Genomic DNA, 21105 nt, shown 5'->3' on the forward strand with positions numbered 1-21105 from the left:
CCCCCCCCAGGGCATCTTGATGGGCCACTTCCGCGGTAGTGATCTGACCGGTTGCCTCAACAGCACTGCGCTGTTCCACTCATAGAGCTCCTTTGTGCAACAGCAGGGCAGCGGGCTCTCACGGTCACACGGGCTCAGTCCACGCAATTGCCCCACTCACTCCCTCGCCTCCCCCTACCCCAAGCTCTGAGGGCTCTCCCTCCTCATCCCCCTTTGTGCAACCCTAGGCTGTGGAGCTTCTAGTACTGTATTCATGGCAGATGAAGAGCGGGTGACTGACACGTCCCTAGAAAGGGACGGCGAATCGCAGCGAGCGCGGGCGGTTGGGGGAGGGCGCGTAGTGGCAGACGGCCGCTGGGATTATGAATGGGGGCGGCGGGGGGGCGGCGAGTGTGGGGTTCAAACCAGGATTTTCGGCATCCGGCTTTGGCTAGGCACGCAGGGACTGTGCGTGATCCTTAAGCTCGGATGGGAAGGAAGATGCCGTGAGTTCCTGGCAAAGAGTGAGGGTTATTTTGCAAAACTCCCTTGGTCTCGTGCCGGCGGAGTACTGCTGGCGGTCGGCGAGGTAGGTAGGGAAGGAAAACAAGCGGGGTGGGGAATCCGGGAGAGGCCAGCCCGCTGGGGACCGTGTGACAGGTGGTGGCCTCAGCAGTTACAAGCTACTACACTAGAATACAGTCCGTGCAATACGATCCAATTGTTATTCCCCGCGCCGGGCTGAAGAGCGCAGCGCGGCAGACCAAGTGCCGCCGGCGAGCTGTCTCTTTGGAGGAGGTGGGTAGTGGGGGAACAGAGGAGGGATTTAGGGGGTCAGAGGAGGAGAGAGGAGCTCCTGGGCGCATCGCGGCCGCCTGTGCCACCCCGGCGGGGTCCTCCACGCCAGCTGGTCCGCGCGCGCTCCGCAGCCGCCCCCGGCTCGTGCGCCCCTCTCCCCGGCCGCCAGCCCCGCTTCGGCGAATGCGGTCTCCGGGTGGCCGGCCGGGCGGCACGCGAGCGGCGCGCCAGCGTCTCCCCAGCGTCTCCTCGCCGCCTCTCGTGCCCCGTGCAGGGCAGCGCGGGAGGCACGCTTGCCTCGCACGGAAGAGCTGCGCTCGGCGGAGCTGCGGCCGGAGCCCGGGCGTCCAGAGCGCTGCCGCTGCGGCGGTGCACCCGCGGCGCCCCGGACAGGACGAGGGCAGCTTCCGCCAGGGTAGCCTGAGGTAAGGAATGCCGCGGAGGCTGCGGGTTTATTCCCCTCCTTCTCTTACTTCGTCACACAGCGAAGCTGAAATGGAGAGTGTGGGTCCCGTGGGGTTGATAGGGAGCGCGGGGGAAACGCGGCGGCGCGAGGATGGTCGCCTTGACCGTTACGTTCCTACCGCTGGTAGGAAATCCGCCAACCGGCCCTTACTCTTCGCTCGCTTCTTCTCTGCCTCTGCCTCCGGCCCTAGACTCCTTGGCAAGCCCCCGGGAAGGAGAGAGCCAAGGGAGGATGGAGAGAGGCAGAAGGATTCGCTCAGAAGTGGGCGATGAATTGGCGCGCGGTGCCCCGTGATTGACAGCGGGCACGGGAGGGGAGCTTGAAGTACCCGAGAGTTTCCAGGGCTGCGGCCTCAGGATGGTCCTGCCTGCCCGGTGGTTGGGGCACCAAGTGGGTGCAGTCAGGCCACGGCTTCACGAAAGCTCCGCTCGGAACTTTTAGGAAGCTCCTGTTTGGGGAGGGGTGCTGGATTGTGTTTAGGGCCTGGCCGTTTCTAACCTAGGTGTGCGTGTTTATGTGTCTGTAGGGTTCCCCCCGCCTCCCCCGCTTCCTTCCTGCCTTCCCTCCTTTACATCTTCCTGTTTTACTTCCTTCTTTCTCTTTTTTCACACATCACCCCCACCCCTTCCAAATGCTGTCTTTCAGAATAATCTGAACCTGCTATAGTCAATAGCTTTAAAGCAAGTATAAAGAAGAGAGCACAGAGGAATAGCTCTTAAATACAGTGTGGCTCATTTTAAAGGCGAATATGTGTATATAAATAACATATACTAAATTACATATAGTATAATATGTAATATACACACATTCCTGGGTTAAATGTAAAGAAATACTTTGGGACTCCTGCCTAAAGTTACATTACATTTACATTAAGTTTATATCACATGTATATCATGTTACTAAACAGAAATGATAAGTCTGTGCATTTTATGTCTTTAATCTGTTTGAGATACAACCGTTCTTTGAATCAAATTCATCATTTTAAATTCAGAGGTTTCTGGTTATTTGAAAGCTCTGAGCTACAGTGTAAGAATAAAAGGTATGTTGCATTAGTTTTGAAGAAGTACAGATGCTGGTTTTTTTTTTTTAGTGGACCATCCACCCTCCCCATCTTCCTTTTACTAAAAGCTGATTGTTATGCAAATAATATTCATAAAAATAAAAAACAATCTGAGGACTTCAAAATGTTTTTACCTAGACCTGAGATGTCAGGAGGGGTCTGGAAGTTATCTATGCGTGATTTGACATGAAGTTCCTAAGGTAAATGATTTCACCTCGGGTGGAAGGAAATTCAGCTGTACTTCCCTCTAAGGGTACATCATTTATCTTATAATCTCCCAAGAGAGGAATCTTCTTAATGTCAACATGTGTCTTTAGCATCACAATAGTGTATTCACGTCTTCAAACCATTAGTTGGACTTGGCATATTTGGCTGTTTCTGTTCTTTTTCAACAACAGAATCCCAATTACACAAAATAAGTAAGGTTGTTAGACTTTACTAACATTGTTGAGATGATATGATTGATGCATCGAAGCTATCTATCTGTATATCTATCATGTCTATATTTCTCATTACAATTGTGAGGTAATCAAGTTTGCAATATGTCTACTCATGTTTTTCTTCTTAGCCCATTTTCCTTTTATATTTCTGACTTGATATATTTTACAAAGATAAGTTATATTGAATTTCTCTAGAGGGTAGCCGCTTGTGCATACTTGTTTCTTATGACCAGACCTGGTTTTGAAATGAGGTATAAGATATCAATCATATTTAGCTCTCTGACCTTGGAGTCTTTTGCCTATACAGAGACAGATATTTGGTAATAATACTGTAATAATAATATTAGTACCTTATTATAGTACTACTACTACTAATACTATAACCCAAGTAAGGGTTTGTGTTTAATCAAAATATTAGACACAGAAATGATATTTTCATTTTGGGTTACAAACCAAAGCTTTAACATTGTGAAGGAATAAAAGGTCCTAGGTTGCTTTTGATATCTTATTTGATTTACTTTAATTTGGAAGCAAGAAGTATATGATGTAGTCTCGAGTTAGAAAGATCTGGGGGTTTAGTAATTTGAATTATCTTTTATTATTATGGCATAAAACTTCATTGCTCAAAGAAAATTATAGCAGCAGATTTTGGAGAAGGTATGGGGGTATTGATCACAGGACACATGTGTTTCCTTGAGCGTTGTTTTTTTGCAGTCCCCTTGTGGTAATATGGCAGACACTATGATGTGCCAAGTCCCCCTTCAAGGAAGAGCATGTTGCCCCAGCTCTGGCAATGCTATCAGCAGATGGTTTTCAAGTCTCAGTCTCTTTGAGGATTGCCCATTTGGGTCCAGGGTGGCACCATTTCCCAGGGCAGCTCACATCCAGTGACTGATCCATGTGGGAGTATAAAGGCCTGACCATATCAACCCAACTCCCAATCACTCTGAAGGATCATTCTGGCTCTGGAACCACCCATGGGACTTGCATTGCAGCACCAAATCTTTCTTGGCCGATTCTGCTTCCTTCTCCATTCTCAGATGTTCATAGCAAGGCAGTCCTTAATAAAATTGTATGCTCAACTTCATCTTGAAGCCAGCTTCCCTGGGAAGCCATCCTGTAGCAACACTTCCTCCCTGCATGTTCATTTTGCCAGTTTTAATCTTTTATCTTTGAAAATACAGTGTCACTTCTCATTGGAGGATATTTCTATGGGCCTGTTCCTCTTCTGTCCCTCCTTGTTTTACCATTCTTTCCTGTTAGTGGATTTACAGTTTCTTTAGTCTCTTTCCAGTCTACTGATTTGAGTACTATATACATTTCTATACTTTTAGTAGTAGGTATTTTTATGTTTTTAACATTCATGTTTTGTCTTAACAAATGATATTAATCAAAATATCTATTCTTCTATAGGCTAATAAGAGTGTCTTATAATGTTATAATTTTGATCATATGCCATATTTCATAATATCATTTAGTGATATAGTTGTGCCATATATTTTGCAGCCATTGTGTCATTTTTATATAATTTTTCTTTAAAAAAATTTTAAGGTCAATGCTTATTTTATTTACCCACATTTTCTGTGTTCACTGTTGCTTCTTGCATCCATCTTCCTTCTGGATTCAAATTCCTCCTTATAGAAATGTGTATCTATTTGGTAAGCATATGTAGATGATAAAACTCTCTTCATCTTTTTATTGTTGTTTGTTTGAAACCGTATTTGAGCTTAACACTTGAATACTAGAGCAGAATTCTATGTTGACAGTTACTTTTTTCATCATTTTGGAGATACTGTCTCTCTTGTTGATCATTAGAAGTTTCTTCATTGCTTTAAGATTACTCTATAAATTAGAATTTTGAGATTAACAGATACACTCTACTGTATGTAAAATAGATAAGCGACAAGGACATACTGTATATCACAGGGAATTATATTTAATATCTTGTGATAACCTATAATGGGAAGGAATATGAAAAAGCATATATAAATATAACTGAATCACTTTGCTGTGTGCATCTGAAACTAACACAACATTGTAAATCAACTGTACTTTAATTACAAAAAAAGAGATTATTCTGTCTTTGGTGTTCTACAGTTTTACTATGGTATGCCCAGGTGTGGGTTTATTTACTGTTTCTTCTTGGACTTTCTTATCTTTAGTCAGATGACTCTTGTGTTTCTTAAATTATTAAAAATCCACAGTGTATTTTGTCATATATTATCTTGCCTTTTTTTTCCTCTATTCTTTCCACTAGGATTCTTATATATATGTTGGACCTTCTTGTTTTATCTCTCATGTCTATTACCTCTGTATTATTTTCAATTAGGAAAGTTTTTTTTTTTTTAAAAAAGCATTTGGGTAATTATTCAGAACTATTATTCCTTGATATTTATTGTTTTAATTTCCATTGAGCTATGACTCATTTTTTATTTCTAGGAGTGCTCTTTGATGCCTTTTCATATGTTTCTGTTTTTTTCCTAAAGTTTTTCTTTTTATTATGAACTCTATCCATATTTTGTCTCTTTAATAATTATTTTATAATACTTATTTTATAATAAATCTCAAGTTGTTTTCTTACTTGAAATTCTTCGGGGAGTTAGTTATCCCAATTGAGTCTGCTTCTTCCAGAATTATACATCCACTTAAAGGGGGATCCTTTCCTCATGAGGTTTGTTATTTGGATTATGAGCTCATCTTCAGCTGGGTTTCTGCTTTTGGTTTTTCCCTCTGGTAGTCATATTTTTCCTAGTGTTTGGAAGTTTCCCTGTAGAGTGGTTCTGTGTTTGCTTCTGGTCTGGGATCAATCAGATTAAAAAAATTAAGTTATAATTGACATGTAATATAATTGACATTTTATTAGTTTCAGGCGTACAACATAATGATTTGATATTTATGTAAATGATCACCATGTTATGTCTAGTTAACATTTGTAGAATCAGCTTTTACATTAACTTCCTTGCTTGAGATTCCTACATCATGCAGGTGATGTAGATTCAAACTGTGTGGGGGAGGTGGTTAATACAAAGCATCCTGTTTTCCCCCTTCTTGCAGAGCCCCATGGGCTTCCCAGGTGACACTAGTGGTAAAGAATCCACCTGGCAATGCAGGAGATGCAAGAGGTGGGTTCGATCCATGGGTCAGGAAGATCCCCCGGAGTAGGAAATAGCAACCCACTCCAGCATTCTTGCCTGGAAAATCCCACAGACAGAGGAGCATGGTGTACTATAGTCCATGGGATTGCAAAAGGTCAGATAGAACTGAGCAACTGAGCACATGCAGAGCCCCAGGAAGAGACAAACTTTCTTGCCGCTTCCAGGACAAACTTCTGTTTATAATTAAACTGAAAGGTTAACTGTCTCGGGGTTCTTTAGACACAGGTCTCAGTTCCTTCTTTCCATGGGCCCCAAATAAAATTTATTGTCCCTGAACACAGGTGACATCTCCAGCCTGTAGGCATTCATGCCTGCGTCTAAGTTCTGTATCACTTTGGGTTGCTGTGTTATCAGTTTATGTGCCTGCTAGTCCTGTATCTGTTTCCTTTCATACTAACAGCTACGGATTACCTTTTTCTCTTCAAACTTAGCTGTTTAACCTATTTAATTTTCCTGGTCTTTAAAAAATCTAAGTATGTATGTGTTTATAGCAGAAAGGAGTTTGGTTCATATGAAGTCAGTCTGCCATGCTAGTGGCATAAGATATCTTTCTGTGACTATATACGCTGCGAGAATCAACCCTTTTCAGGTACTTTCTCCCTCTCCCCCCCCCCCACAACATCCTCAAATTATTTTAAAAAGCTTGATTATGCTAGTCCACTTATTTTGGTGACATTAACGTTTGTGTTGAGTCCAGGGAAATTGTCTTATAAGAGTGTTTCTGAGCATGGATTTGTCTAATGGCTTACTCACTCAGTTAGGTTCAGGGTAAACATTTTTAGCAAGAATACTCCTATATCTGTGATGTGTACTTCCTGTTGCATCACAGCAGGAGAGTCTGTTTGTCCCATTATATGTGAGTAAGTCAGATCACTTGAAAGATGGTACCTACAAAATTACTCCTTTTTTTTTCCTTTGAAAATAATATATACTCTGTATATATTATAGTCTCAAAGTATCAGACTATGTGAAAACCAGCTTCCCCACAACTTTCACCCAATATTTTTTATTAGATTTTTATTTTGCAATAATTATAGATGTTCATGCAGTTTGAGAAATAGTACAGAGAGATCCTGTGTACCCTTCATTCAGTGTCCCCCAAGAGTAATATCTTGGATAACTATAATACAATATTATAAGCAGGAACCTGACATTGACAGAATCTACAGCTTTTATTCAAATTTAGCCGTTTTATGCTTGTTTGTGTGTGTGTGGTTTTGTTCGGTCACCTAATTATGTCTGATTCTTTGCGCCCTGTGGACTGCAGCATGCCAGGATTCCCTGTCCCTCATCGTCTCCCGGAGTTTCCCAAGTTCATATCCATTGCATCAGTGATGCCATCCAGCCATCTCATGCATTTGCTGTGCTGTGTTTAGTCGCTCAGTCATGTCCAGCTCTTTGTGACCCAATGGACTGTAGCCCACCAGGCTCCTCTGGTCATGGGGACTCTTTAGGCAAGAATACTGGAGTGGGTTGCCATGCCCTCCTCCAGGGGATCTTCCCAACCCAGGAATTGAACCCAAGTTTCCTGCATTGCAGGCAGACTCTTTACCGTATGAGCTACCAGGGAAGCCCAAGAATACTGGAATGGATAACCTATCCCTACTCCAGGGATCTTCCTGATCCAGAAATTGAACCAGGGTCTCCTGCATTGCAGGTGGATTCTTTACCAGCTGAGCTACCAGGGAAGCCCGCTCATGCATTTAGTTCTATGCAATTTTAGCACATGGGTAGGTTTGTGTATTCACCACCGCAGTCAAGATATAGAATAGTTCCAACACCACAAGGAGTCCTTTTGCTGCCCTTTTTATAACTGCACCCTCCTCCCTTGCACTCACTGCCCCATTCCTAACCTCTGACAATCACTGATCTGCTCTTTATCTCTACAGATTTGTCATTTCCAAACTGTTACATAAATGGGATCATAGACTGTATAAACTTTGAGGTTGTTTTTGTTCTCCAGTCACCACCATAATCCCCAGAGTATTTCAAGATTTTGTGCATGTCGATGGTTTATTCCTTTTTTATTGCTAAGTGGTATTTTGTGGTATGGGCATACCACAGCTTGTTTAGGCATTGAAGGACATTTGAGTTATTTCCAGTTTTCAGCATTATGATTAAATCTGGTATGCATGTGTATGTACAGGTGTTCATGTGGGTGTAAATTTTCACTTCTCTGGGATCAAAAATGCCCAGGGTGTGATTGTTGGGTCCTATGTAGTTACACATTTAGTTTTATAAGACACTGTTTTGCAGAGAAGTTGTATCTTTACATGTCCACCAGCAGTGTATGAATGATCCAATTTCTCTGCATTATGTTTGTCTGACATTTTATTTAATATGTTTTCTGTTTGTTTTCTCTGTTTCTTATTCCTTTAGTTCCCTTTTGTCACCTTCCTGTGAGTTACTCCAACACTTTATGATTCCATTTTGATTTGTTTTTACTGTTTGTGAGTGTATCTCTCTGTTTAGTTTTCTCAGTGGTTCCTCTGGCTATTACTATTTTTGTTTGGATCTCTTTCCTCTTCCTACTTTTATAAGTGCTGTTGTTTTGAATGTAGGACAGTGTTATAGTTTTTTATTTCACTTACTGAATATGAATTCAGCAGTTCATATTGGGAAAGAATTTGTGGTTGACAGTTCTTTTCTTTCAGCACTTGAAAAATATGCTACTACCTTCAGGCCTCCGTGGTTTGTGATGAGAAAATTGTCATTTGAATTGATGGTCTGCTAAAGGCAATGTGCCATTTCTCTCAGGCTGGTTTAAGATACTTTTCTTGTCTTCAGTTTCTTAGAAGCTTAGTGGTGATGTGTCTTGGTGTGGATTTCTTTGGGTTTATTCCATTTAAGATTTGCTCTTAAATCCATAGGTTTGTGTCTTGTACCAAGTTTTTCCTGGCATTATTTCTTCAAATACACTCCAACTCGACTATCTTTCTCATGCCCTTCTGGGATGTGAGGATGTAAATATTGGATCATTTGTTACTGTCCCACAGAATCCTGAGGCTCTGTCTTCTTCTTCTTTCTTTATTTATTTTTTTTTGGAGGGGGTCTTAGTTTCTCTCTGTTATTCAGTTTGGAAAAATTATATTGATCTTGTCTCAAGTGCACTGATTCTATCATCTCTACTACTGAGCCCATCCAATGACTGTTTTATTTTGTTTCTTGGATTTTTTAGCTCTGTAATTGCCATTTGGTTCTTTCTAGCACTTATGTGTCTTTGTTGAAATTTTCCTTTCTTTTTTTTTCCAGAGAATTTGCTTGTTGAAGCACTTTTATAATGGATGCTCTAAAATTCTTACTAAATAATTCTAACATATGATTCATTTTGATGTTGGTTTTAGTCTATTTTTTTTTCTCTCATTTGAGTTGTGATTGTATCCTTGGTATTTTGGCTACAACATCAAGAGGTTCTGGGTCCTATTGAAATCTTATACTTTAACAGACAGTCACCCTGTTTAGATTTAGGACACAAGTCCTGAATTACTTTTGTGGGCTGTAGTTCCAATGGCAGTTTAATTTCCAGAGGCTTTGTGACGCTATTTCAGATTGCCTGACTTGTCTGGTGTTTCTGGAGCTCCCAGTGAGCCCTGCTGATGCCCCTGGAAGGGACCAGAAGGGAGCTGCCCAGGCCAGTCCTGCTGATACTTGTAGGTGAGAGAAGTGACTTTTTAGCCTTCAGGGATAAGGAGCACTGCTGGGCCTGGAGCTGGTTGTGGCAGGATTCCCCCTGCCAATGTGGTGAGGCCATCTGGTGTTGCTGGCTGTACCCCAGTTAGATGAGAGGGAGGAATGTAAGCCTACCTATATCACCTACGGCTAGACTGTGGGGCTGGGGGGATGGGTTGGAGACTCAGGGCCCACATAACCTGCTGTTGGGTAGGGAGTCATAAGACACCTTCTGCTGTTGTTCCTCTAGTCCAGGGCCACTAAACTAATCCACCTCCTTTTCACTGTTCTGAGTACTCCTCTGTTTGCTTGTTTTCTTATTTTCAAGATTCTTAGTTACATTAAGTGAAGAGGAGGGATGTATGCGCCATCTTGCCTGCACCAGAAGCATATGCTTTTTAAAAGCTCTCTAACTCCTCAGCCAAGTTATGTTAATATAGTTGAAAATACTGGTTTGAATTGTGTTTTCCAGTAATTCGCATTTGTTTCCGTTTAACCTGTTTTAAAAATCAGTACATATTTCATATTTTGTTTAATTTACTTAATATTGCTATAATTGGATAGTTAAATGTTATATCACATCCTGCCAGTGAAATCTAAGGAAAAATCTATGTATGCAGTATTTTCTATACTGAATCTTTTTCTCTAAGTTGTCTGAAAGCATTTGAAAAATATCAATACTTATTATCTGTTGCCATCTCTAGGAAATGCTAAAAAGATCCTATATTAGATGGACTTTAAACAGTAGAGAAAATAAATGATGTTATTTGCATGAGCAACCTGCTGATATTTTGTTCAGATTAAGGAAAAGATAACAGGATGCTGATTTTGACTGTCCTGCTTTATACCACAGTGCTGACTCATAGAATTACAACCTTTCTAAACTGAAAGCGAGCTTAGAGATCACCTATTTCAGATCAATCCTGTTGTTCTATAGTTAAGAAAACTGATACCTTGAAAGGCCATAGGGAGCTCAAGTTCCTTTAATTCAATAATGGCAAGGCTTGTTTATTTTAAGTTCTTAGTGTTTCTTAATTTTATATTTTCTTTAAGAAACCAGAATCACTTTATTTTGAGAAGACAAAATTTTATATTGAGGCATGGTTTTCCAGTACCTTTTTCTAAAGAGAAAATAATACTTTTATAAGTTGGGATTGCACAATGATATCTTTCAAAAATAAGTATGTTTGAAAATCTGATGAACATATGGACCAATTATCTAGCAAAATTAACATAAACCCCAAATTTGCATATAATCTTGGAGGTTTATGAAGTCCTAAGAAAGATGCCTAGATTCTGTTTTTGTGTTGTTTGTACTGAGTGATATCTGTGGATGTCTTTCCTGGGACAGGTGACTTGAATGCCTCATATTGTAGACAGGCTCCCCTTTAAAGGCTTGTGGGTTGTGGCACAGTGCATTCTTGTGCTGAGGAATTTTTCTTCCTGAAGGTTCTAGAGAGTCAGTAGGTGAGAAGGATATAGCAGGACCAGCAGATGTTAAAACAGACTGTTGGAGATAAAAACAGGCAACTCAGCCTGCAACACCGCTCCCACCTCCCCCCACCACACACATGCAGAGATCTTATGATTCCTTGGAAAGACTCTTTCTCTGCTTCTGTCTTCTTTCACTCTCTCACCGTATGGAGAAACACTGCCCTTGGAGATATTTGCCCTTCCTCTAGTAAGGCTGCTCTGGTGGTCATTTAAACCTACTTTTTACCCATATCACATGTTATGGGCTCAAAGAAGAGAGCATAGAGTGGCATTTGAGGGACTGACTGGGGATTTTTTGAGAGTGAGAAGAAAATGACATCCATGGTTTTCTTATGTTATGCATCATAATAATTTAAGAGCATAGAATGACAAATGTCTCTAAATTCAGAGATAAGGAAGTGAGAACAGTATTTATTAGAACAGTTATAATTACTTCTAGGAAGCTACCTATATATGTTTAAAGGAAGCTACTCTATACTTCTCTGTAACTGGTGCAACTCCATGGATGAGAAATAAAACCCTGAAATGACTTGAAGTGCCACGATATGTACTAGGTGAAAAACTCAATGCAGAAAAATGGAGACTTGTAGAAAAACAAATAATAGAGTAACAGATTTTTCCCCTAGTGCTTTTATCTCTTTTATTTATTTATTTAAACAATTGTTGTTGGCGTAAAGTTGTGTTAGCTTCTGTTTTACAGCAAAGTGAATTGGCTATACATATACGTATATCCCCTCTTTTGGATTTCCTTCCTATTTAGGTTACCACAGAGCGGTGAGTAGAGTTCCCTTGCTATACAGCAGGTTGTCATTAGTTCAATAGTGTGTATATGTCAGTCCCAATCTCTTAATTCATCCTACCACCATCCCCCTTTCCTCTTGGTATCCATATGTTTGTTCTCTACATCTGTGTACATCTTTTAAAGGAGTTTTGTTATTAGGGTTGCTTTTTAAATAACTAAATAAGTGAGAACTGGGAATCAGAAGCCCTGAGTTCCTGTTCTGCTGTGTCACTAAGAAGGTACATGACATCCCTGTGTAAGCATCAGTGCATAATTAAGACTTTGAATTATGACAATAATTTCTAAGATTCTTTTCAGCATTATAATTTAGTGAAACTTTAGGGAGTATTAATTGATACAGCATTAGGGGAATTTTTAGATAAGCCTGTGCAATTAAGTGTAGTCAGTATCTGTGGGTTCTGCATCCATGGATTTAACCAACTGTGGTTGAATGAGAGCTGACCTACTACATGGATGTGGAGTCTATGGATACTGAAATGCCACTGTACTATGCCCTTACATATGAAGGACTTGATCATTCACAGATGATTTTGGTGTGTGTGGGAGTCCTGAAACCAATTCACCCCTCTTCCCAAAACTGAGGGACCACCGTGTTATTCATTCCAGGGAACAGATATTTTTTTAGTTTGAACTTATTGTAATACATTGATTTGGTCTGAAATTTGCAATGATTATAGAAGTCATGGTTGAATGAGGACTACTCAACTGTATGGAAATAACACACCACAATTTGTAGAACAAATACTTTAATGCTGATGGTGAAAATGACAATAGTGATGATACTAATGTGCGTGGCTCTAAATCTGATTGGTCTGGAGGTGTGGTGATATTGTCGATTGCTCATGAAGTGTCCATTCATCATCTTTCTCTTTTATCTGTTATACACGTTGGAAAGGAAATTATTCAACTTTCCAGTTTCCCATGAAGCTAGGATTGGCCCACATTACAACGATTAGATGGAGATGTCTGGGGATCATGTACAGTTCTGAAAAGGCAAAGTTTCTCAAGAAGGCTCTTGCCCTTGACCCTTATCACCTTATTGCTTTGAGGTGAGCAGCTATCTTGCTAGCATGAAGAATAAAACCACTCACTTAGGATGATGAAGCAAAAAGAAAGAAGTAGCTTGGAGTTTTGATGACATTTTAAGTAGATTTATCATCTTTGCACTGCCTACCTTCCCTCTTTATTATTCCATGAGAAGAAAAACAAACTCCTATTTCTTCCACTATTTATTAGGTTTCCCGTCACTCCCAGCCAAACAGATTCCCAACTGAATATGTAAACTGATTGTCATGAATTTGGTCTTACATTTTTGAAGGATAAAATGAGTGTTTATAGATCTTTGTAATTACTGATCTCGGCCTGCAACATTTAGACTAGTATATGGTATAAATATCCTTATTCTGAGGAACTTTGGCTATGAAAATTTTGGAAAATTTGTAGAATTTTTATTTTACTGTTGATAGCATGAGGAATAGCATAAGACTCAAAGAGTCTCTATTTTGTCTTGCTCAGAGAATATTTCAGATTTTATTCAATGGGTAAAATGTATGTGAGGAAAACTATTTCTGTGAGTCACACCTCCTACTTATCTATAATCTTCACTAAGATGAAGATACAGCTGGAGAATACCAATGAGTCTTAATTTTTTTTTGCTTCATTTGGATTTATAGGCAAAAATGTATAGCAGAGTTGGTTACCCTCTTTAGTCCAGGTTTATTTTCTTCTGACTTCACACTTTCTCATGACTGAGAAATATTTTCAAGCTGGACTTCAGAGGTTAAAGAAGGATAGCCATTCACAGTAAGTGTATATAAAAGATGCAAGATAATTTTTGTGTGACATAGCATCTGTCCACCCTTCATTTGAATTTGCCTTTCTTAAGTGTAGGGGATTAATTTTTCATTACATCATATGAAGAGAGAAAAGAAGAATTCAATTGAAATATACTTGTTATTTTATCAAGATTGTATTCATTCAAGAGTAAAAAGTGAAATGTAATACTACAAGTAAGGAGTTTATTTGTGTTTTAAATTAAAAAATGTTTTATTTTGTATTGGGGTATAGTCGATTCACAATGTTATGATAGTTTTTAGTGTACAGCAAAGTGATTTAATTATGCATATTCATATGTGTATTCTTTTTCAGCTTCTTTTGCCACATAGGTTATTACAAAGTATTAAGTATAGTTCCCTGTGATATACAGTAGATCCTTGTTGATTATCTATTTTGCGTATAGTAGTGTGCATATGCCAATCCCAACCTCCCAATTCATCCCTCCCCTCCATCTTTCCCCCTTGTCAACCGTATATGAGGAGTTTATTTTTTGTATGCCATGAGATACCTGGAGGGAGATACTACAAAGCTGGAGCAACTGCACCATCCTTGAAGTTACCAAGAATTCAGGCTCCTTGCCTTTAACTCTACTATCATTAGCATATGGTTTTCCTTCTTTTGGTGAAAAGACACTGAGCCTCCAGAATAGCTGCTGTCCTACAGACAGGAAGAAGGGCTGGACAACAAGACAAGGCATGCATCAGGTGATAGTCCTTTTATTAAATTATTTATTCCACCCTGTAGCATGTGAGATCTTAGTTCCCTGACCAGAGATGATACTGTGCCTCTGCAATGGGGGCATGGAGTCTTAACCCTTGGACCACCAGGAAAATCTATAGTCTTTTTAATAAGGAAAATGATAGCACCCAGGAAGATGCATTTTCTAGACTTCCATTAATATCTTATTGACCAGAACTATGTCAGTGCCCATCTCTAATGGCAGGGAAGTCTGAGAAATAGAAGGCTTAAAATTAAAAAAAAAATTTAATCTGGGAAAATCAGTACCTCCCTAAATGCTGCTGCTGCTGCTGCTAAGTCGCTTCAGTCGTGTCCAACTCTGTGCGACCCCATAGATGGCAGCCCACCAGGCTCCCCGGCCTCTGAGATTCTCCAGGCTAGGATCCCTTTATTATTGAAAAAGAGGGGGAGAATGGATATTGGGTAGGCAACCATCACTGTCATTGCATATGAGGAATATTTTTCAGCTTTAAAAATAATATTCATTGTGTTATGTCAATGATGTATAACCTGGTGATTTCTTAAAATATTACAGCTTAAAAATAGTTATTATTCAATCCAGTCTCTCAGTCGTGTCCGACTCTTTGCGACCCCATGAATTGCAGCATGCCAGGCCTCCCTGTCCATCACCAACTCCCGGAGTTCACTCAAACTCACGTCCATCGAGTCAGTAATGCCACCCAGCCATCTCATCCTTTGGAGTCCCCTTCTCCTCCTGCCCCCAATCCCTCCCAGCATCAGAGTCTTTTCCAATGAGTTAACTCTTTGCATGAGGTGGCCAAAGTACTGGAGTTTCAGCTTTAGCATCATTCCTTCCAAAGAAATCCCAGGGCTGATCTCCTTCAGAATGGACTGGTTGGATTATTGCTTGCCTTAAAGTCCTAGAAGATTCAGTCATTTGAAGTTTTGTATCAGTTGTCACTTTGTGTCAAGAATGGCTGACTAACATGTAAAACTCAAAGCATATATTAATAGTCATTAGGATTAAGCTAATTGTGGGCAGAAAAGGTCATAATTTCCTTCTGTAATGACATCTGTAAGTATGCAATTCTGAGATATCAGTGACAATATATAATAGTATAATTATACTATTATATACTGTAATATATATTCTTACAATATTATATACAGAATATATATAATTCTATTCATTGGTGAAATACTATTCTTTATTTTTTGTTTAGATTTGCATTTATGTATTTAGGGCTGTTTTGTTGTCCCAAAATTTTTAATGACATACATGAATAATACCCAAGAACGGGCATTTATTTTAAAATGAATAAAATTGGCAGAATTGCAGTATTTATCCCTTGCTGTTCTCATTCAGGATATTGACAGAAATATTCTGTAATTGAGGGTTTATTCTTCAATTGATATAGATACTCTTCATAGAAGCTGTTTATCCACATCAAGTATAATGGATCTTTTCTGGTTAAATTTTTTTCCATTAAAATAGGGTGAGGCAGCTATACTCACCACACTTCAGAGGAATGGTACAAACATAAATGGAATAATGGATGCGAAGTACATTTTTTCCTTTGAACAAAGATGTTACATAAATTCTGTTAATAGTATCAGTAACGTGTAAATAAGATAATGGGTGAGCATTTCCAAAAGTGAATATCATAACCAGGAATTCCTACTGTGGTCCTCAGTGTCTGTTTTTTCAAAGAAGAGCAACATAGCAACACACTGTTACATCCTTGCATTGAATTATCAAAGGTAAGCTTCATTGTGAGGGGAAGAGAATGTATAGAAAGAGCTTTAAAAGAGGGATTTATTAAATAATGCAATACAATAATTGGTTTTGTCTAGGTGTAAAAGGTCTTTGGGTCTTTCAAATGGTTAAAGAAATGGGAAAGCTCTGATTAAAATGTGAATGCTGGTTATAACCTAGAGTGGAACTTTCAGTGGTTCTATCTGGAAAATAATGAGGCTCTGCTTGATTCATAAAAATCTTCAAAAAAAGACTTTTGTAATATCTCTGTAAAGGTTTTTGTCATCCTGTTGCCCACAATTTTTTTTCCCAAAGATAATTTGAGAAAGGAAGTTTTTCCTTATTTCTGACTTAACCACAATGCTTTTTATGTGCTGATCCCATTAAGGATGAATTGCATTGTGTGAGGATAAGAACCCTTAACTTTGAGCCAGGACTAGGGTTCCTGTCTTAGGTTTACGCCTAATTTATTTTTGTAACTGGGAAAGTTTTTGAATTGCTTTGTGTGAATAAATACCTTTAGGTTGTATCCATCTCCCCTTGGCTGACCAATTGAGGTCATGGGAAAAAGTCATATTTCGCTGGGAAGAAGGGGCGTTTCATGTCAGTCTTACGCGAAGTGTGTTCAGTCATGAAACTGGCATGAAAGCTGGTCTGGAAATGAGTACGAGGAAGGAAGTTTGCTTTTTTCTGTCTTATTTACTCAGATGATTTTATATGCTAAAGAGACAATGATTTAAAGTGGAACAGAGTTGGCCTTTTCATTCTGTTCATGGGGTTCTTAAAGCAAGAATACTGAAGTGGTTTGCCATTCCCTTCTCCAGTGGACCACGTTTCGTCAGACCTCTCCACCATGACCCGTCCGACGTAGGTGGCCTTACGTGGGATGGCTCATAGTTTCATTGAGTTATACAAGGCTGTGGTCCATGTGATCAGTTTGGTTAGTTTTCTGTGATATATATGAAATCTAGAAAGGTGGTACTGATGATCCTATGTGCAGGGCAGCAAATGAGACGCAGACATAAAGAACAAGATTTTGGGCTCAGTGCGAGAGGGAGAAGGTGGGATGATTTGAGAGAATAACTGAAATGTATACATTACTATATGTAAAACAGATAACTCTATGTAAAATAGATATGTAAAATAGATAAAAATATGTAAAATAGAGTTTGATGTGTCTTGCAGGGCATCTGAAGTTGGTGTTCTCTGACAGCCTGGAGGGATGGGCTGGTGAGGGAGGTGAGGGGGAGGTTTAGGAGGGAGGTGACACACATATGCCTATGACAGATTGATGTTCAGTTCAGTTCAGTGCAGTCGCTCAGTCATGTTGGACTCTTTGCAATGCCATGGACTGGAGCACACCAGGCATCCCTTTCCTTCACCAACTCCCGGAGCTTGCTCAGACTCATATCCATCGAGTCAGTGATGCCATCCAACCATCTCATCCTCTGTCGTCCCCTTCTCCTCCTGCCTTCAAACTTTCCCAGCATCAGGGTCTTTTCCAATGGGTCAGTTCTTTGCATCAGGTGGCCAAAGTATTGAAGTTTCAGCTTCAGCATCAGTCCTTTCAATGAAGACCCAGGACTGATTTCCTTCAGGATGGACTGGTTTGATCTCCTTGCAGTCCAAGGGACTCTCAAGAGTCTTCTCCAATACCACAGTTCAAAAGCATCAATTCTTTGGCTCTCAGCTTTCTTTAGAGTCCAACTCTCATATCCATACATGACTAGTGGAAAAACTATAGCTTTTACTAGACAGATCTTCATTGGCAAAGTAATGTCTCTCCTTTTAATATGCTGTCTAGGTTTGTCATAGATTTTCTTCCAGGGAGCAAGCATCTTATCATTTCTTGACTGTGGTCACCATCTGCAGTGACTTTGGAGCCCAAGAAAATAAATTGTCTCAATGTTTCCATTGTTTCCCCATTTATTTGCCATGAAATGATGGGACCAGATGCCATGATCTTAGTTTTTTGAATGTTAAGTTTTAAGCCAGCTTTTTCGCTCTCCTCTTTCACTTTCATCAAGAGGCTCTTTATTTCTTTGCTTTCAGCTGTAAGGGTGGTGTTGCCTGCATATCTGAGGTTGCTGATATTTTTCCCAGGAATCTTGATTGCAACTTGTGCTGCATCCAGCCTGGCACTTCACATGATGTACTCTGTATGTAAGTTAAATAAGCAGGGTGACAATATACAGCCTTGATGTACTCCTTTCCCAATTTGTAACCAGTCCATTGTTCCATGTCCAGTTCTGGCTGTTTCTTCTTGACCCGCATAAAGATTTCTCAGAAAGCAGCTAAGGCAGTCTGGTATTCCCACCTTTTGAAGAATTTTCCAGTTTGTTGTGATTCACAGTCAAAGGCTTTGGTATAGTCAATAAAGCAGAGTAGATGTTTTTCAGGAACTCTCTCTCTTTTTCAGTAATCCAATGGATGTTGCAATTTGATCTCTGGTTTCTCTGCCTTTTCTAAATCCAGCTTGAACATATGAAAGTTCACAGTTCAAGTACTATTGAAGTCTGTGTTTGGGAATTTTGAGCATGACTTTGCTAGCGTGTGAGATGAGTGCAATTGTGCAGTAGTTTGAACAGTGTTTGACATTGCCTTTCTTTGAGATTGGAATGTAAACTGACCTTTTCCAGTCCTGTGGCCAATGCTGAGTTTTCCAAATTTGTTGGGAAATTGAGTGCAGCACTTTAATAGCATCATCTTTTAGAATTTGTATTAGCTCAACAGGAATTCCATCATCTCCATTAATTTTGTTCATATTGATGCTTTCTAAGGCTGATTGTGGCTCAGATCATGAACTCCTTATTACCAAACTCAGACTCAAATTGAAGAAAGCAGGGAAAACTACTAGACCATTCAGGTATGACCTAAATCAAATCCCTTATGATTATACAGTGGAAGTGAGAAATAGATTTAAGGGCCTAAACCTGATAGATAGAGTGCCTGATGAACTATGGAATGAGGTTCATGACATTGTACAGGAGACAGGGATCAAGACCATCCCTATGGAAAAGAAATGCAAAAAAGCAAAATGGCTGTCTGGGGAGGCCTTACAAATAGCTGTGAAAAGAAGAGAAGTGAAAAGGAAAGGAGAAAAGGAAAGATATAAGCATCTGAATGCAGAGTTCCAAAGAATAGCAAGAAGAGACAAGAAAGCCTTCCTCAGTGATCAATGCAAAGAAATAGAGGAAAAGAACAGAATGGGAAAGACTAGAGATATCTTCAAGAAAATGAGAGATACCAAGGGAACATTTCATGCAAAGACGGGTTCGATGAAGGACAGAAATGGTTATGAACCTAACAGAAATAGAAGATATTAAGAAGAGGTGGCAACAATACACAGAAGAACTGTACAAAAAAGATCTTCACGACCCAGATAATCATGATGGTGTGATCACTCACCTAGAGCCAGACATCCTGGAATGTGAGGTCAAGTGGGCCTTAGAAAGCATCACTATGAACAAAGCTAGTGGAGGTGATGGAATTCCAGTGGAGCTATTTCAAATCCTAAAAGATGATGCTGTGAAAGTGCTGCACTCAATATGTCAGCAAATTTGGAAAACTCAGCAGTGGCCACAGGACTGGAAAAAGGTCAGTTTTCATTCCAATCCCAAAGAAAGGCAATGCAAAAGAATGCTCAAACTACCACACAGTTCCACTCATCTCACATGCTAGTAAAGTAATGCTCAAAATTCTCCAAGCCAGGCTTCAGCAATATGTGAACTGTGAACTTCCTGATGTTCAAGCTGGTTTTAGAAAAGGCAGAGGAACCAGAGATCAAATTGCCAACATCCGCTGGATCATTGAAAAAGCAAGAGAGTTCCAGAAAAACATCTATTTCTGCTTTCTTGACTATGCCAAAGCCTTTGGCTGTGTGGATCACAAGAAACTGTGGAAAATTCTTCAAGAGATGGGAATACCAGACCACCTGACCTGCCTTTTGAGAAATCTGTATGCAGGTCAGGAAGCAACAGTTCGAACTGGACATGGAACAACAGACTGGTTCCAAATAGGAAAAGGAGTACATCAAGGCTGTATATTGTCACCCTGCTTATTTAACTTATATGCAGAGTACATCATGAGAAACGCTGGACTGGAAGAAACACAAGCTGGAATCAAGACTGTCGGGAGAAATATCAATCACCTCAGACATGCAGATGACCCCACCCTTATGGCAGAAAGTGAAGAGGAACTCAAAAGCCTCTTGATGAAAGTGAAAGAGGAGAGTGAAAAAGTTGGCTTAAAGCTCAACATTCAGGAAACGAAGATCATGGCATCTGGTCCCATCACTTCATGGGAAGTAGATGGGGAAACAGTGGAAACAGTGTCAGACTTTATTTTTTGGGGCTCCAAAATCACTGCAGATGGTGATTGCAGCCATGAAATTAAAAGACGCTTGCTCCTTGGAAGAAAAGTTATGACCAACCTAGATAGCATATTCAAAAGCAGAGACATTACTTTGCCGACTAAGATCCGTCTAGTCAAGACTATGGTTTTTCCTGTGGTCATGTATGGATGTGAGAGTTGGACTGTGAAGAAGGGTGAGCACTGAAGAATCAATGCTTTTGAACTGTGGTGTTGGAGAAGACTCTTAAGAGTCCCTTGGACTGCAAGGAGATCCAACCAGTCCATTCTGAAGGAGATCAACCCTGGGATTTCTTTGGAAGGAATGATGCTAAAGCTGAAACTCCAGTACTTTGGCCACCTCATTCAAAGAGTTGACTCATTGGAAAAGACTCCTGATGCTGGGAGGGATTGGGGGCAGGAGGAGAAGGGGACACCAGAGGATGAGATGGGTGGATGGCATCACTGACTCGGTAGACGTGAGTTGAGTGAACTCCAGGAGTTGGTGATGGACAGGGAGGCCTGGCATGCTGAGATTCTTGAGGTCGCAAATAGTTGGGCACGACTGAGCGACTGAACTGAACTGAACTGAATTGAAGGC

At 40.2% G+C, this 21105-nt stretch overlaps 1 protein-coding gene across 2 annotated transcripts in view; it reads left to right on the forward strand.

Moving 5' to 3' along the window:
- The first annotated feature begins 428 nt into the window (after positions 1-428).
- Positions 429-21105, forward strand: part of PDE4B (phosphodiesterase 4B) — a 664998-nt gene continuing 644321 nt past the window's right edge. The window contains exon 1 of one of the 2 annotated variants that reach the window (XM_042249316.1): positions 429-568. The gene's annotated coding sequence lies outside the window, so the exon portion shown is untranslated. Of the gene's footprint in view, positions 569-698; positions 778-21105 lie in introns of those variants that run through there. The other variant, XM_060410676.1, reaches the window with a different exon arrangement.

The sequence above is a fragment of the Ovis aries genome, chromosome 1 (assembly GCF_016772045.2).
Source record: "Ovis aries strain OAR_USU_Benz2616 breed Rambouillet chromosome 1, ARS-UI_Ramb_v3.0, whole genome shotgun sequence".
Classification (NCBI taxonomy): Eukaryota; Metazoa; Chordata; class Mammalia; order Artiodactyla; family Bovidae; genus Ovis; species Ovis aries.